The sequence below is a fragment of the Pelodiscus sinensis genome, chromosome 6 (genome assembly GCF_049634645.1).
Source record: "Pelodiscus sinensis isolate JC-2024 chromosome 6, ASM4963464v1, whole genome shotgun sequence".
In the NCBI taxonomy this organism is placed as follows: Eukaryota; Metazoa; Chordata; order Testudines; family Trionychidae; genus Pelodiscus; species Pelodiscus sinensis.
Genome location: NC_134716.1, coordinates 121302181 through 121319848, shown reverse-complemented (window position 1 = coordinate 121319848; position 17668 = coordinate 121302181). Strand labels below are relative to the sequence as shown.

At 46.3% G+C, this 17668-nt stretch overlaps 1 long non-coding RNA gene across 2 annotated transcripts in view; it reads right to left on the bottom strand.

Annotated features, from left to right (window-relative positions):
- Window positions 1–9604: 9604 nt before the first annotated feature.
- The window catches only part of LOC112543657 (uncharacterized), a 77874-nt gene continuing 69810 nt past the window's right edge, over window positions 9605–17668 (bottom strand). The window contains exons 3-4 of one of the 2 annotated variants that reach the window (XR_012904530.1): window positions 15840–16043; window positions 9605–9789 (exon numbers count right to left, since the gene is read on the bottom strand). This is a non-coding gene — a long non-coding RNA (uncharacterized LOC112543657). The remainder of the gene's footprint in view (window positions 9790–15839; window positions 16044–17668) is intronic. The other variant, XR_012904529.1, reaches the window with a different exon arrangement.

The window sequence follows — 17668 nt, the reverse complement described above, 5'->3', positions numbered from 1 at the left end:
ACACTGGAAAAAAGAGATGGCTAATTATAATTGATGGGGTGGAGCTACTTAGAAATCTGCTCTCTTAGGAAGTTCAATCAGGAACCTGAGTGCAAGGGAGAACTTTGGTTTAGCTGGTAATTGATGCAATCAGATGAGGGAAAGTAGGTCAACAGTGAATAAATGAACTTCTTCTCTGACAGCAGGGGTTACAGTTGGCCCTGCTATTCATGCCATGTCCAGGTGGTTGCACACATCTTGGCCTTGCTTTAAAGGAGAAAGATGAGCAAAAGCATCATCAGAGGATTTATAATAAATGTTACAGCAAGTTAATTCTACCAAGTTTTCCATGTCATTTTTGGTGTTCCAGGGATATTACATGACAGCTGAAGTCAGATTTATTCAGCTCATGTGGGCTTGTGCTGAAATGTACAATACCCAAACATGCCAGATTGGTACATATTTCTTTCCCCCCAAGGGCTATGAGGCCAGCACACAGAGGGTATGTCTACACTACAAAGTTAATACGAACTAATGGACGTTAGTTCGAATTAAATTTGATAGGTGCTACACTAGTGCTCCGCTAGTTCGAACTTAATTCGAACTAGCGGAGCGCTTAGTTCGAACTAGGTAAACCTCATTGCACGAGGACTAAGCCTAGTTCGAACTTACTAGTTCGAATTAAGGGCTGTGTAGCCCCTTAATTCGAACTAGTGGAAGGCTAGCCCTCCCCAGCTTTCCCTGGAGGCCACTCTGGGAACCACCAGGGAAACTCGTATGCCCCCCTCCCGGCCCTGGACCCCTTAAAGGGGCACGGGCTGGCTACGGTGCCCATGCCAGGTACAAGCCTGCCAGCACCCAGCCAGCAGACCCTGCACCTGGCATGCCATGAGCCAGCCACCCGATCCCCCCCAGCCCTCCGCCTCTTCCCGGGACCAGGCTGGCGGCTCTCGGGAGCCTGGCCAGGACCGCAAGAGGCGGGCACCGGCCTGGTCTATTGCAGACATCGTGGACCTCGTCCACGAACTCTGCACTAGGCACAGGAAAGTGACCATCTAGCGCAGGAGAGCTGCCAGCCTGGCCACCCAGGAGTAGGTTTGCATGAAAATCAGGGTGGTCCACTGATACCCCCGACCCTCAGCCCTGAGCTTAGAATGGCCGTCCTGGGTCAGACCAAAGGTCCATATAGTCCAGTAGCCTGTCTTCTGACAGCAGCCAACCCTAGGTACCCTGGAGGGGATGGACCAAAGACAGTGACCAACCCATTTGTCTCGTGCCATCCATCTCCGGCCTTCCACAAACTTTGGGAAGGGACACCATTTCTACCCCCTGGCTAATACCACTCCATGGACCCAACCTCCATCACTTGATCTAACTTCTCTTTAAACTCTGTTCTAGTTCTAGTCTCCACAGCCTCCTGCAGCAAGGAGTTCCACAGGTTGACTCTGCTTTGTGAAGAACAACTTTCTGTTACTAGTTTGAAACCTGCTACCCATTCCTTTCCTTTGGTGTCCTCTAGTCCTTCTATTATGGGAACTAATGGAGAACTTTTCTTTATGCACCCTCTCCACACCACTCTTGCTTTTATAGACCTCTATCATATCCCCCCTCAGTCTCCTCTTCTCTAAGCTGAAAAGTCCCAGGCTCTTTAGCCTCTCTTCATATGGGACCTGTTCCAAACCCCTGATCATTTTAGTTGCCCTCCCCTCTCCCAGCCTCTCTCTTCCCCTCTCCCACCTCTTTTTCCCAGTCTCCCCCAGTTTTGTTCAATAAAGAAAGATTCTATTTTGGAAGACACATTTTCTTTATTTTGTACATCAGGAAGGGGGGCTAGGGAAGAGTAAGTGGAAGGAGGTGAGGGAGGAATGGGGTACGAGCCCCCGATGGGGAGGTATGGGCTGGCTATGCAGGCATCTCGGGGTGGAAGTTCTCCTGCAGCCTCCCGATTGCTCCCTCCCTCCGGATGGCAGCCTGTGGCAAGTGCAGCCAGGCTGATGGCCGAGTGCTGTGATGTGCCGAGTGTGGGCACTCAGGGCACTCCAGGCCAGGACTGCTTTGCAAGCGGGGAACCCTGAGAACTGTCTGTCCGGGGCGGGTGTCGGGTCCCTTTAAGCGCAGCCCTCGGCTAGCCTGAGACAGCAGCTCCATGCTCTAAGTCCTCATCTGATGCCCTGCCGGCACTGCTTCCGGCCATCCTTAACCTCTGTTCAGGGTCCACTTTGTGTGGACATGCTAGTTCGAATTAGCAAAACGCTAATTCGAACTAGCTTTTAAGTCTAGCTGCGCTAAGTCGAATTAGCTTAGTTCTAATTAACTAATTCGAACTAAGTTAGTTCGAATTAGCGCTGTAGTGTAGACATACCCAGAGACTCATTCATCCCTGTACTGGTGCGCTGTCAAGGTTAGGGCATTTGGACCACCCCGTCTCAGAGCTGCCAAAGTAAGTTTATCCCTGAAAACAAGTTAGGGAAGTCTTGTAGACTACACCAATTTGTGACTAGTGTCTCATGCTGGCTATAGGCCAGAGGTTCTCAAACTGGGTGTCGGGATCTCTAGGTTATATAATGAGGGTTTTGAGCTGTCAACCTCCCCCAAACGCCGCTTTGCTTCCAGCATTTATAATGGTGTTAAATATATTAAAAAGCATTTTCAATTTATAAGGAGGCTGTGTAACCCGCACACCTGCAGGATGTGGTACACTGTCTCATTTGAGCTACACAAATTGTATATCTTATTTCAATCTGATTTCGAAATAGCTTATTTTGTACTTTTGAAATAACTTTTGAAATAACTTGCTATTCCGAAATGTCCCTTACTCCTCATGGAGTGAGGTTTACAGGGATGTCAGAATAGTGAGCCTATTATATTGCAGAATAACGGGTTTGCTGTGAAGATGTGAGGTAGCTATTTTGGGATACTCTAGTATAGCATTGCAGTGTAGAAGTAGCCAAAGAGACTAATGAGTCTGCTCTACAGCCTTAGCTGGGAGCCAGCTGGCTTTTAGCTTATGCAGGAGAGGCTCATGTACTAAGTTCCAGAGGTCCCAGCTTTGGTTCCGCCTGTTGGCATTACAGTTGCACTCAGAGGCTTGTATGCAAAGGGGGTCACCACAAACATTTGAGAACCAGTGTGATAGGCCTTGCAACAGCTGAGACAGAAGACAGGTGCAAGACAGCCATATGCTCCCTCATCCTCCCAGCCAAATGTACAGAGAGATGGTCTTTTTATTCTACTCCTCTATCCCTTCAGTCCCAGCCATTAACATATGACTGAGCTGGTGCCTTGTTCCTGTGAGGTGGGAACACAGAACCTGCAAACTCAATTCCGTTTCTGCAAAGCACATTCGCTTTCTGCAGGTTTACATGTACAAGGAAATTAATGAGGCTCATTTTTAACTGCCCCCATCTTTGGGCCACTCCACCTTTTCCCATTCGGTCTGTCTCCCACACAGCTCTTTTGCAGAGATGACAATGACTACATTGGTGAAAGGGAGCATAACTGAGAACTCTTTCCTGCAGACTTACTTTGACTAGTGGGATATAACTTAACCTCTCTGTACTTCACTTTCCCCAGGAGAACGGCTCAGGAATTTTTCAACAACCCCAGGGAGGAGAGGGTCTCTGCATGCTGCCCTGGCTCCGAGCACTGACTCTCAGCTCCCAGTGGCTCGGAACGGTGGCCAATGGGAGCTGCAGGGGTGATGTCAATGGAGGAGATGCCTGCATGGATGCCATCTGCTCCTCCCACACTTAGGATCCACAACCGACCCAGAGGGATGTGCCAGTCACTTTCAGGCATTGCCTGAGCTAGGTGCTGGCTCCCTGACCCCTTTCTGAACCTCAATCCACTGCTCCATCCCAGAGCCCACACCCAAACTCCCTCCCAGAGCCCCACACCACCTCCCTGTGGGTGGCAGGTGAACCCCCACTTTGGGGAGGCAAGTCCAATGGCTGTGGCCCTTCTACCTAAGGCCCTGCTGCTGTGTGCCAGAGCCCCAAAGCCTCCCCCCAACTAGATTGGAGGAGCCCCAGTCTGCCCCTGCAGCTACATTGGGCCAATTGCTGTTGTTCCCCAACCTTGCACCCCCGTCCCCAGCACCAGACCAAGCTGCTCCCCTGGCCTCTGGTCTATACTTGTCCCCAGGGGTGGTGATGTGGTGAGCAATGGGGACCTTCGGGGGTGGAGGAGTTAGTGGGGTTCTTGAGGAACCAATCCCTTACCTGGCCTATTATATTTGCTTCACATGCCCCTCACCCATCCCACCCCGGGCCCCAGATTAGTGAAAGTGAGTGAAAGTGGGAGAGAGCCAGCAATGGAGGAAGGGGGGGGGGGATGGAGTGAGTGGAGTGCGGCCTTGGAGAAGGGGTAGGACGGGCTGTGGCCTCAGGACAAGGGTAGGGCAAAGTAAAGGTCTTTGTGTTTGTGCAATTAGAAAGTTGACAGCCTCCCTGGGTGGGCATCTGGAATCCCTGGCCACACTGGAAGAGCACGTGGAGAAGTACAGCAAGCAGCTTGCTGGGCACCAACCAGCACAAGTGAAGCAGCACCCAAACGTCAGGTGGACCACATGTACATGGGCAGAGCCTATGTGGATGTGGGGGGCCATTGATGGTTCTGTGCTAGGGCCTGGAATTGTGGCTGGTTAGCCAGGTCTCCAAGGCCATGTCTACGCTAAAGAGAAGATCGAAGCTGCTGAAGTCAATTTTCTGGGGTTCGAATTAGCGGGTCTAGTGAAGACACACTCATCTGAGCTGAGAGCGTGCTCTTGTTGATGTGGATAGTCCTGCTTCTACGAGGAGTAAGTGAAGTCAAAGGAAGAGTGAGCTCTCTTCAACTTTGCATGGTGTGGATGGCACCAAAATTCGATTTAAGATACTTTGACCCAAGATAAACAACCTGGAGTTGCATATCTCAATTCGAACTTATCCCCTAGTGTAGATCTAGCCCAAGTTATCAATAACTCTCTGTCTGGGGAAATGGTTTGGATGGGGGAAGAGGAGGGCACCTCTAGATGGGTATATACTCATTTGACTTCAGAAGGAAGATTCATCTCCAAATAATCTCAACTGTTGAGATTATGGTTCAGTGCAGACAGGCAGGGGAGATGTCTCAGCATAAGATGGAGATATTACATTGCAGAACAGAAATCTCCCGCCCAAATCTGTGCACAGCACTACAGCCAAGATTCAGCTAGAATGGGAAATCATTTTTTTATTTCAATTTCCAAATACCACAGCTGCCCTTTAGTAAAACATATTGTGTGATCCTGCTTGGAGGGCAACCTCTCGTTCATGCACAGTGGGCTGTGATTGCATTTCAGCTGTAGTAAGAGAACAACACATATTTCCTCCATGCCTGCAGGACACAGTCACTTTTCAATACAGCTGTCTTTTAATTCTGGCATTTTACATGCTTCCTAAATTTCACACTAAATTTTGCCCGGGAAATATGTTCAGGACCTATCTATCATGATCCCAGCTTGATATAATCTCTGATTTATGAGCTCGTGCTCAGCTTCTGCCCTCTCTTTCCTATGGTTGCCAACCCTCCAGGATTGGTTTGGATTCTCCAGGAATTAAAGATTATGTTATGTGATTAAAACTAGAAGAATGCATCTAACCAGAATTGGCAACCCTACTCTAATCTATAGAATCATAGGTCTTCGAGTCCAGCCCCTTGCCCAAAGCAGGGCCAACCCTAACTAAATCAACCCAGCCAAGGCTTTGTCAAGCCAAGACTTAAAAACCTCTAGGGATGGAGATTCCACCACCTCCCTAAGGAACCCATTCCAGTACTTCTCCACCTTCCCGGTGAAATAATTTTTCTTAATATTCAACCTAGACCTCCCCCACTGCAACTTGAGACCATTGCTCCTTGTTCTGCCATCTGTCACTACTGTGAACAACCTCTCTCCATCCTCTTTGGAACCTCCCTTTAGGAAGTTGAAGGCTGCTAACAAATCCCCCCTCACTCTTCTCTCTGCAGACTAAATAAGCCCAAACCCCTCAGGCTCTCCTCATAGCTCATGTGCTCCAGACACAGTTGCTGCTTCTGTATTCAATTTGGAATTGTTTTCTAGTTTGCAGACATGAGAACTGGAAAGATTCCTTAACTCCTCGAAATACAATGGTCTTCCGGTTTTCCAACCACAACATTCCACCCCTTGAATCTTCACCGTTTCCCAGGTACAGGCAGTCCCCGGGTTACATGGATCTGACTTACATCGGATCCCTACTTACAAACGGGGTGAGGCAACCCCGCACTAGCTGCTCCCCCCCAGCAGACCAGGGAGATACGAAGATAGCGCTCCCCCTCCCCCCCTCAGCAGACCAGGGAGACGCGGAGCGGCTTTTCTCAGCAGACACCTCAGCTTGAGAATAAAGGACTGAGGGAAGTGAGGTGTGGGAAAATAAAACTGAGCTCTGGAGAAATGTTTGGCTAGAGTTTCCCCTACAATATGTACCAGTTCCAACTTACCTACAAATTCAACTTAAGAACAAACCTACAGTCCCTATCTTGTACGTAACCCAGGGACTGCCTGTACTGCTATCCATTGTTGATAAACAGTGTGAGGTCTACAGGTTTCCCAGGTAACAATGTGTGTTAATACATCTGGTGGTACAGCCATCCTTCAGCCCACACCCCCTCCCCATTGCCTGTTGTATTACAGTTGATGCGATCTCCTGCATTGCATGGCTGCAGCACTGTAACATAACAAAGGTCGAGTTGGGAGTGACTCCACAAATACTCAAAAAGAAGATGGCAGGCCAAAACATCACTGGGGAAACCCTGAGGGTTCCTTCAAGTCTGTGGGAGGGAAAAGGCGTGTGTCCCATTCCAGTTACCTCGCACCCAGCCGCAGTGGATGTGGTTCCCGCATAGGGAAATCCTGGTCACGCCTTGAGGTTGGGGTCCCGGGTGAGATTCATCTAGCGGTGGGACTCTCAACGACCTGATACGTTAGTTGTTTACTGAGTGTGCGCAAGCTGGCCCTTTTAACGTTTCCACGGGGCTGAGCGCCGAGGTCATGTTATTTATCCCATAGTCGGCTCTCAGCTAGCAAGCATAGGGAGCTGTGGCCGATGAAGGCCGTCTGATAGCGAACACCTGGTGTTTGTGCTCACAGGGTACACAAATACCAGGCTGTGATACAGCTAGGAAACTTCCATCCCAGCTCTCTGAGGCCTGCAGGCAGGCCTGCCGGTGTGTCTCATGACAACTAAACATAGAATAAAAGGCTCCTGTTTACAGTTCGATTCAGTAGCTCTCAGTCCTGCACTATGCAAATTGTTCCTGCACCTCTGTTTATAGCCAAACAGGAAACTTTTACTTGCTCCCTCTCTCCCACCCATTGCAACAACTCATTGCCAGGACAGTGATCAGAGAGTAAGGAATACTGAGTTCTGTTCTCAGTTGTAACTCTCTAAAGCCACCCATCTTTTTATTAATATTTACTGACTGGAGTGTCCTTAGGGTTTTCTACATATGTATATTTAGTGACCATTCCCAGAAGGAAAGCTAAAAGCACAGACAGGTGAAGTATCTGGCTGAGGTCATTAGCAGAGCTGGGGCTAGACCCAGCTTTTATAGGATCATAGAACTGGAAGGGACCTTGAGAGATCAAATCCAGTCCCCTGCCTTCGCAGCAGGACAAAGCACCATTTATATGGTCCCTGATAGATGTCTATCCAGCCTGCTCTTCAATATCTCCAGTGATGGAGATTCCACACCATCCCTCGGAAAAACTAGCCATCAAATGCTAAGTACAACAGGCTTTGTTGACAGTAGCTTTCGAAAAAGCCTCTGTCAAAAAAGAACATCTAGGTTATATTATGCGGATCAAAAAATCGATCTACTTTTCCGAAAAAGAGCGTCCAGACTACCGGACATTCTGTTGAAAAAAGAAGGCACCCAGAGTGCTTCTGGCAGGGCATGGGGGCAGCCTTTATTTCCAGGTGCTGCTGCCTGCCCTTTGCAGAGATGCAAGATCACTATGTGCTCCCTCAGCAACTCCGTGTACACACGCCAGTGCCTGAGGGTGCCACGGGTCGGGGATGGTGGTGGGGTGGGTGTGGTGCTCCTCTGTTGGGTAGAGGGTCCAGCTGGAGTATAATCCACTCCAGTTGGAGTAGAATCATCGGACCATAGAACTGGAAGAGACCTCAGAAGGTCATCAAGTCCAGCCCCCTGCTCTAGGCAGGACCAATACCAAGAAGAGGAGACAATCACTGTCTGTGTGCACCCCTGCTGTCCCCAAGGGCATGCCGTGTCTGTCAGGGGCTCTCCTTTGGACAGGAGACTCAGGGGTGTTACACGTGACACCACGTGTGAGTTGGGAAGTGACCTGACAGCATCACAGGGGCCCCACAGTGGCAATGAGGCTAGCTGGCTCCCCACACTGCCAACTCGCCCGTGTATGGTGACCCCTCGAAGCACTCACCTGATGTTCTCTCCTTGCTGTCCATGGAGGCCTCTGGGGTCTGGAGGACTGGCTCCTGAGAAAGGGTCCCTGCTGCCTCCTCCCCCTCCTCCTCCTCCTCCTCCTGGTGCAGCTCTCCTGCCTCTCCTGCCTGGTCTTCCTTCCTCAGGGGTCGGTCCACGATGTGGTGGGGTAATCTGGACTCCACCACAAGCAGTGGAGTCTGGGCTTCCCTACTGCCCAGGGTCTGCTCCAACTCCTGGTAGTAAGGGGAGCTCTGTGGGGCTGCCCTGGAGTGGGAGCTCTGGTCCTGAGCCTTGGCATATCCCTACCGCAGCTCTTTGACCTTGGCCCTCACTTGTGCCATGGTGCGGGGGTGATGCCCTTTGGTGGTCAGTCCCTGGGCCAGGCACTCATAGATGTCCACATTTCTGTGGCACGTCTGCAGGGTCTGCAGGGCTTCTTCCTGGGACCAGCACTCCAACAGGTTTTTTATTTCTGGCCCTGACCAGCCTGGTGCCCACCTTTTGGTGCCCCTGGGTAGGTCCTCCTCTCTGTCCCGAGAAGGGCCAGAGGGGCCTTGAGGCTGGGACGTGGCTAGCACAGCTGGCATGGGTGCTCTGGCTAGCTGCCGGACAGCAAAGACTGTCTGGGTGCCTGTGCCTTTAACAGGCTGCGGCCAGGAACCCCAGAGGTGCTCTACATGTAAAGGCTAGACTGTCCACCAGGGCTTCTTCCTGGAGGCCTTTTTTTTCCCAACAGAACTGGCTCCTTATGTCCACACGCACCTTTTTTCAACAGATCTCTGTCGACAAAGGCGTTCTTCCTTGTAAAACAAGGTTTACAGCTGTCGACAAAACCGCCACGTTCTGTCAGTTTACTGTTGACAGAATGCGGCAGTAGTCTAGACGCAGGTGAAGCTTTTTTTAAAAAACTCTGTAGTCTAGACACACCGTTGAATGAGGGACCTCCACAGCTAACAGAGCAATTTACTGTAGTTTGTGCTAAAGAGCCAAACCTTAGCAAAGGAGGGACTATAAAAACTCATATGTTCTGCAATGTAGCAGAGAGGAAACTCTACAATATATACTCACTAGCGGGTTACACTTATATGCCACTGGCATGTGCTATTTCTTTAACCACCACCCTCGGCATTCTCAGACAGGAACTTCGGGGCTACAGAAATCAGAAGTGTAGAGCATGAAATACCTGGTATCATTTAATCCGATTTCATAAGTGACAACATTGCATTTGGGAAATGAGATAATGAATGGAGTCTCCAGTGAATTTCCATCTTAGCCAGGCTGCTGTGTGCGGCTGTACAGCCTGCTGTGCCCTTGATCCATCTGTTGATTGTTAGCACTTAGGCAGATAGCTTGACAATTTAAAAGCTAAAAAGGCAAAGAGAAAAATGCAGTAAAGTTAGCACTTAAGAAGGACAGATGGACTGGAGTTTGATGTGCGTCACTTATCTGGTACATAAAGAGACCCAGGGAGACATTTTCACCCCAATGAAGTCAATGGCAAAACTCCCTTGGACTTCAATAGGGCCAGGATTACACTCGGGATGTCCCAGTTTTTAGGGGACAGTCTCAGATTTTCATGCAATGTCCCAGTTGTTTCAGTTACATCTTTCTGGGTTCTGAATTCCCCAGTTTTCCAGTTCACCAAGCAAAATTTCCATTTTTTCATCATTACAGTTGTGTGTTCCAGATGTGTTACAGTCCCAATATACAGGCAGTCCCCGGGTTACATGGATCCGACTTACATCGGATCCCTACTTACAAATGGGGTGAGGCAACCTCGCACTAGCTGCTTCCCCCCAGCAGAGCAGGGAGACACAAAGCTAGCGTGTCCCCCCCCCCCCCCAGCAGACCAGGGAGACGCGGAGCAACTTTTCTCAGCAGACACCTCAGCTTGAGAATAAAGGACTGAGGGAAGTGAGGTGTGGGAGAATAAAACTGAGCTCTGGAGAAATGTTTGGCTAGAGTTTCCCCTACAATATGTACCAGTTCCGACTTACATACAAATTCAACTTAAGAACAAACCTACAGTCCCTATCTTGTACGTAACCCGGGGACTGCCTGTACTTCATGATCTTGACACTCTCACTGTGTACTGAACAACATGTTTTGATCTAAACATTGTGTCGGGCTTTACTTTGTCATAGCTTGTCATTTGCCAGAACTGCCATACAAGTCTGGGGAGTTGTCTGTTCAGAGTACTCTGAGCAAGACTCCTGCTCTCACCCTCAGTGGTGGAGTAACATAAGAAATGCAAACTGGATCAGACTCGAGATCCTTCTAATCAACTCTTCTGTCTCTGCCCGGTGCCAGCACCAGAAGCTTCAGTGGAAACTTCAAGAACCTCACAGAAGGCAGGTGCAGGATAATCTGTTACTTACATTGGTTTCATCCTAGCCTCAAATGAGTAGTGAGCACTTAGGGTATGTCTATACTGTGGTGCTATTTCGGGATACTTATGGTATCCCGAAATAGCTAGTCCGTATCTTTGAAACAAACTTGTTATTTCAAAATATAATGGGCTCGCTATTCCGATGCCCCTGTTACCTCGTTCCACGAGGATTAAGTGACTTTTCAGAATAGCAGTCCATTTCAAAATAAGTGCTGTGGAGACAATGCCAAATTATGAAATAAGCTGTTTCAGAATTAAATCAAAATAGGCTATGCAATTTGCACGGCTCAGATTACATATGGGTATGTCTACACTGCCCCCCTAGTTCGAACTGGGGGGGTAATGTAGTCATACAGAGTTGCAAATGAAGCCTGGGATTTGAATTTCCCGGGCTTCATTTGCATAAAGCCGGCCAGCGCCATTTTTAAATGCCGGCTAGTTCGGACCCCGTGCCGCGCGGCTACACACGGCATGGACTAGCTAGTTCGGATGAGGCTTCCTAATGCCTCGAGTCATACAGCTAGTTCAGATTAGGAAGCCTAATCCGAACTAGCTAGTCCGTGCCGCGTGTAGCCACGCGGCATGGGGTCTGAACTAGCTGGCATTTAAAAATGGCGGCGCCCGGCTTATGCAAATGAAGCCCGGGAAATTCAAATCCCGGGCTTCATTTGCAAGTGCGGTATGCCTACATTACCCCCCCTAGTTCGAACTAGGGGGGTAGTGTAGACATACCCTATCTTATTTCATGCTGAGGGCAGTGTAGACACATTCTTACAGTCCTCTTGAAGCATAAATGTTTGTTATCAATATTTATGGGAAGTCTAGAGCTATCTCTTTATGTATCTAATTTGATAACATAATTCTATTGAGTCTAGCTAAGATCTTGACCACAACAAATTCCTGTGGAAATGAGTTCCACAGTCCCACAGTCTAATCACTTTTTCACACAATGTGCATTTTCTTCTATTGGTTTTGATTTTCTATCTTTTAATTTAGTTGACTTGTCCAGGAGATAATAGATGCCTGGTTTGCCTTCTGTAGATTTTATATGCTTTTATATAGCATATCCCCTATTATTCATCTCCATCCTAAGGAAACAATTCTGGGATTATTTAATCCCTCTGAGATTTTTTACATGGGTCATTCTCACCTCCTCCTCTAAACCTCTCTCTAGTTCTGTAACATTCATTTTGAGACTGGGTGACTAGCATTACACAGTATGCTAGATGAATCGACACCATTGATTTATATAATGACATTATAATATTCTCTGTGTTCTCTACCAGTTTGTCCCCTCATTTTATATGCATTATCATAGTGCTTTTTTGACTGCAGATGTCCATTAAGCTCAAGTCTTCATTGAGTTATCTATACAGATGCCCAGATTGATCAGGGTAATTTAGAACCCTATAAGATGTCTGAGTAGTTTTATATTTTTCTCTACAATCTGCATTGGTTTGCATTTATCAACACTGACCTTCATTAGTTATTGTGTTGACCATTCACCTGACTTAGTTGGGTCCCTCTGAAGTTCTCGGCACCCTCTCTGGTCTTGGCTAACCTAACTAACTTTTTGTCATCATCAGCGGTTGCTACCTCACATCTCATTCTGTTTTCCAGATCATTAACTACAACCTGACACCTAGTATTGAAACTTGAAGTCTCCCTTTTTAACCGCTTGACATCAAGGCAATTGATCATCTAATTTTGCTTTGCTTTTTTGTTTCATGGATAGTTTTCAATTAATGACTATATTTTGCCTCTTACCTGGGTCCTTGGATTCTACTGGGGTTTCATCATCCCTTTTGACAATTTACAGAAATTATGCCAGTTGGGGTCTCTTTTATTCATTACTTTTTCATCATGGTCAAAGATCTCTAAAAGATTGTGAAGCATGGTTTTTCCTTTGCCATGTTGGTTAGAGGGACTAGAAAGGAAGGCTTCTCTGTAATTCCTTTACCCCTCATTTACCTCATTTACTTCTTCTTGCCAGAATCACAGAGAGGGGGAAGGAGGCACATAAGACACAAGGGCAAACCTTGTCCATTCTCGGAGCCACTCCAAAAGCAACTTTTACCCTGGTGGAGTGTCTCAAAGAAAGAAAGTACAGCATGGAGCTCTTGTGACCTTCACAAGGTGTATGCCACCCAGTTGTCCCTGCTTGTTTAGTTTGAAAATATGGTTGCCCTCTAGGTTCAGTGTGAGGTGAAATAGTGCAAGCTTCCCCATACTCTCCCTGCTTTCGGGCCTCAGCCCGACATTTCAGGCATTGCCAGTATGGTAAGTCATTCTCTATGCCCATTTGGGGTACAACTACACTACATACTCCCAAATAGCTTATATTGAAATAGCGCATCTATACTACAGGGAAGCCTCAAAATTAGTCTGAGGCAGGTTTCCCTAATGTGGACGTGTTACCTTGATTTAGAGCCTCAGAAGGCACTAGGGAGTAATTAGTTTGAAAGGCCCCGGAGAGGAGTTATTTCAAAATAGCAGCATCCATGCTACAGCATTTTGAAACAGCTATTTTGGAATAGGCATTATTTCTTGTGAAATGAGGTTTACAGAAGTCAGAATAAGCCACCTGTTATTTCAAATTTATTTTGAAATAACAGAATTGCTGTGTAGATGCTCGCACTGTTATTTCAAAATAACTGTGCTATGTAGACGTACCTGTGTGTCTAGACTATAGAGTTTTTTCAAAAAAAGAGGCCTTTTTAAAAAAAACGTCCCCTGCGTCTAGACTGCTGCCACGTTCTTTTGAAAGTAAATCGAAAGAACGTGGCAGTTTTTTCGACCATGGGAAACCTCGTTTTATGAGGAAGAACACCTTTTTTCGAAAGTGCTCTTTCGAAAAAAGGTGCTATGGAATGCAAACTGTGCTTTTTCAAAAGAGAGCATCCAGACTGCCTGGGTGCTCTCTTTCAAAAAAGCGGCTTGCTTTTTCGAAAGTACTGGTTGTAGTCTAGATGCTCTTTTTCGAAAGAGGATTTTTCGACACTATCTTTTGAAAAACCCTGTTTCAAAAGAGGCTTGCAGTCTAGATGTAGCTGGTGATTGACCTTTCAGCTGTGTCTGCTGACCAGTGGGCCAACCATGCATGTGGAGGCAGGATGGACAGTTGTCGGCAAGAAGCTCAAATGACACATCCAGATCACTTCAGGGAAGTCTCACAACAGACTTCAGATGCTAATAGCAAGTCCTGTCCACGGTTAAGTTGGGCTCTCAGTTTGGATAAGCCCCTTGTACCACTGGGGTCTGCCTGGGTTGAATGTTGCAGGATCAGTACTTTGGCCAATAATTAACTGACATAGACTCTCTGTTAAGGAGGCTGCCTTATTATTGTTGGAATGAAGGGGATCTGTGTATGTGGCAGGCATGTTTGCTAAAGACTTACTTGGATTTTCCAGGAAAATGGGAAGCACTGGGAATCAGTGCAGTGAATTGAGAAGCGATCTGAGGTACACCTCAAAGATTACATAGATACATGTTTTTAAGCTAATTCATTTACATTCCTTCTATTTCACTTCCTTTGAAGTCTGTCATGCTCCAGGGATAGTCTGGACTATTTTTATGAGGAGAGCTGGATTTAATGTCTCCAAATTGCACTGTCTGGTTAAAGTTCTGGAAGATAATTTTTGAGGCATGTACATGAGAAAGGTCTGATTCCTCCAACAGTTCATCTTGCTATTCAGCGACTTGTCCAAAAAGCTGTTGTTATTTTTAAATAATGGGCTTGGTAGAGTGGATCCTCTGCTTGTTATTTCAAAATAAGGTGAGTTATTTCAAAATAACTCCCCAGTGTAGACATGCCCTAAATGCCCCCCAACTTGAGTAAATGCTGACATAAATAGCTTTTACTCAGAGTCTGTGTCTAGACTGGTAAGTTTTTCCGCAAAATCAGCTGCTTTTGCGGAAAAACTTGCCAGCTGTCTACACTGGCCGCTTGAATTTCTGCAAGAACACTGACAATCTCATGTAAGATTTTCAGTGTTCTTGTGGAAATACTATGCTGCTCCCATTCGGGCAAAAGCCCTTTTGTGAAAATGCTTTTGCGCAAGAGGGCCAGTGTAGACAACGTGGTATTGTTTTGCACAAAAAAGCCCCGATGGCGAAAATGGTGATTGGGGCTTTCTTGCACAAAACCGCGTCTAGATTGGTACGGACGCTTTTCCGTAAAAAGTGCTTTTTTCTGCAAAAAGCTCATCATCTAATAAACCATCTTGTTAGTCTTTAAAGTGCTACATAGTCCTGTATTTTGTTTCAACTACACCAGACTAACACGGCTACATTTCTATTACTATTCTACGTGCCAATCTAGATGCTCTTTTCCGCAAATGCTTTTAACGGAAAAACTTTTCCGTTAAAAGCATTTGCAGAAAATCATGCCAGTCTAGACATAGCCAGAGAGTTAAGGTAAGTCTACACAGTAGGGCTAAAGTCAAATTAAGCTATGCAATTTGAGCTACGTCAATTGCGTAGCTTAAATCGAAATAGATTAATTTGACTTTTGGAGCTATCTACGCAATAGGAAGTCAAAGAAAGAACACTCTTCCTTCGACTTCCCTTACTCCTCATAATGGGTACATCTATACTGCAACACTATTTCAAAATAACAAGCACAATTCCGAAATAACTTAGTCCGCTTCTACACAGCAGGCAGTTATTTCGAAGTAGTGTCAAAATACTGCTAAGCTGGAGGACTTCTTACTTCAACACCTGTAGCCCTCATTATACAAGGAATAAGGGAAGTTGGAGGAAGAGTTGGAGTAAGAAGTCCTCGAGCTCACCATTATTTCGAAATAATGGCTTGCAGCGTAGACACACTCTTTGTTATTTCAGAATAACATTAGTTATTCTGAAATAATGCTGCTGTGTAGACATAACCTAAGTGTGCAACCAAATCTCGCACTGGCAAGCAATTAAGTTCCTAGAGAACAGGATCTAACTGACAAGTTCCCAAGAAAAAAATAGCTTGTAAAGATTTATCAGTAACATGCTCAAATAAATAGCCAATCTGTCTTACTTCAGCTAGGTTTCCTTTTTCTTTCTGTTTGTAATGATGTCCATCTGTGGTGAATTATTTCGGTATGGATGCAGAGAGGTTATTCAGCTGCAAATTAGCATTATTGACTCTGTCATTATCCCAGGCACTGCAGTTTAACCATTATGTTCTGTTTACACTTTATAAAGAGGCTGAGCAGGGATGTAACTCGATAATACAACAGGACTGTATGGAAAATAAAATTGTCATATTTAACCACTAGAGAGAAAAAAAATCTGCCATGCAAAAGGCTTTTGTTTGGCTTCAGCCCTGGCGTTCCCTTGCCAAAGTATTCCAGCCTGACAAAAACCTCCACAACAATGCCTCCTTGTGCTATATCTCCAATGGCCCATGCTGGAGCATTGCCAGCAGCAGCTGTGGATTCAATGACAGACACTCTGAGGGGCCAGTTTATTGCTTCCCTTTTCCAGGTCACAGCTTCTTTCAGGAACATAAACCCTCTGTAGGGAGGTGGCAGTTGAAATTCCTGACAAGTTCAGTGCCACTGGGAGACTATGACCACAGGCTTTTAGGAGCAGTTTTGGCCAGCCCCGAATGCTGAAGTACACCGCTGTCCTTGTTAAGTGCTCAGATAGCAAGAATTCTCATTTATTTTCATTTCCATTTAGCTAGGAGCATCAGGCACCCTCGTTATCAAATTTACTGTGCTTGTTTTTATCACAGCCTCTCTCTCCCCCCCTTTTTTTTCTGAAATGCTGCAGTACAAATGGAGTCTGCAGGCTCTAACATGCATTGCTTTGCAGACATCCATCCTGGGCTCTGTTATATAATTTTTTCATTATTCTGGAGTTATTCGGAACTTGTGGAACACGGGACTAACATTTAGCAAATGCTTTGAAACGTGTTTTAGCATTCATGAATCACAGAATCATAGAGCTGTGGGACTGAAAGAAACCTCGAGACACTATCTAATCCAGTTCCAAGCCTTATCTAGACCATCCCTGTCAGGTGCTTGTCATTCCTGCTCTTAATGATGAAGGTTTCACAACCTCTTTAGGTAATTTACTTCACTGCTTCACAATTCTGACAGGAAGTTTTTCCTAATGTCCAACCTAAATTGCCTTGTGACAGGTTGGATCACAGAAATCATTGAGCCTGCTTACCTATCTACCCTGTCATGCGAAGCCAAAAACTCTGGTCTCCCCAGCATGAGCACAGAGTCAGGGTCACAGCACACATCTGAGCAATACAAACACAGAGAACCACTCAGCTTTGGGAAGGGACAGTCACAGGGACATGACACTGGACCCAGGTGCACATTCCCAATGGGATCAAAACCCCAGATAAATCCGTGTTACTCTGCATACAAGTTTTATACAGAGTAAGCTTATAAGTTCACTCTCTTTATCAATGAAAGAGAGATATGCACACTATTATTTCCCCTCTCCCACCATAACAATTATTTACACTGGGCTTATTACAATAAAACCTGTGTTATCCGGCATGATCGGGTTTAGGGCATTCTGGTTATCTAAAAATTCTGGTTATCTGAGGGTCCCATCAACCTAGGAAAAACCGATGGACAATAATAATAGGAAAACTCATGTTTTTAATATTGGTAGTTTTGTAGTGTGAGGAGGCTGGTTTCACATTTCTATTTGGAGTTAAAGATGATTAGTACTTCTTAAATAAAAAATTGTTAAGCCAATCATGGTAAACCAAGCCAGGCCTGTGCGCCTGAAGATGTGACAGTATTGTGGCAGGGGGAAATGCCGGTTAACAACGTTTTCTGGTTAACATAGTGCTGGATAACAAAGGTTTCACTGTAATAAAGTATAAAAAAGTGGGAT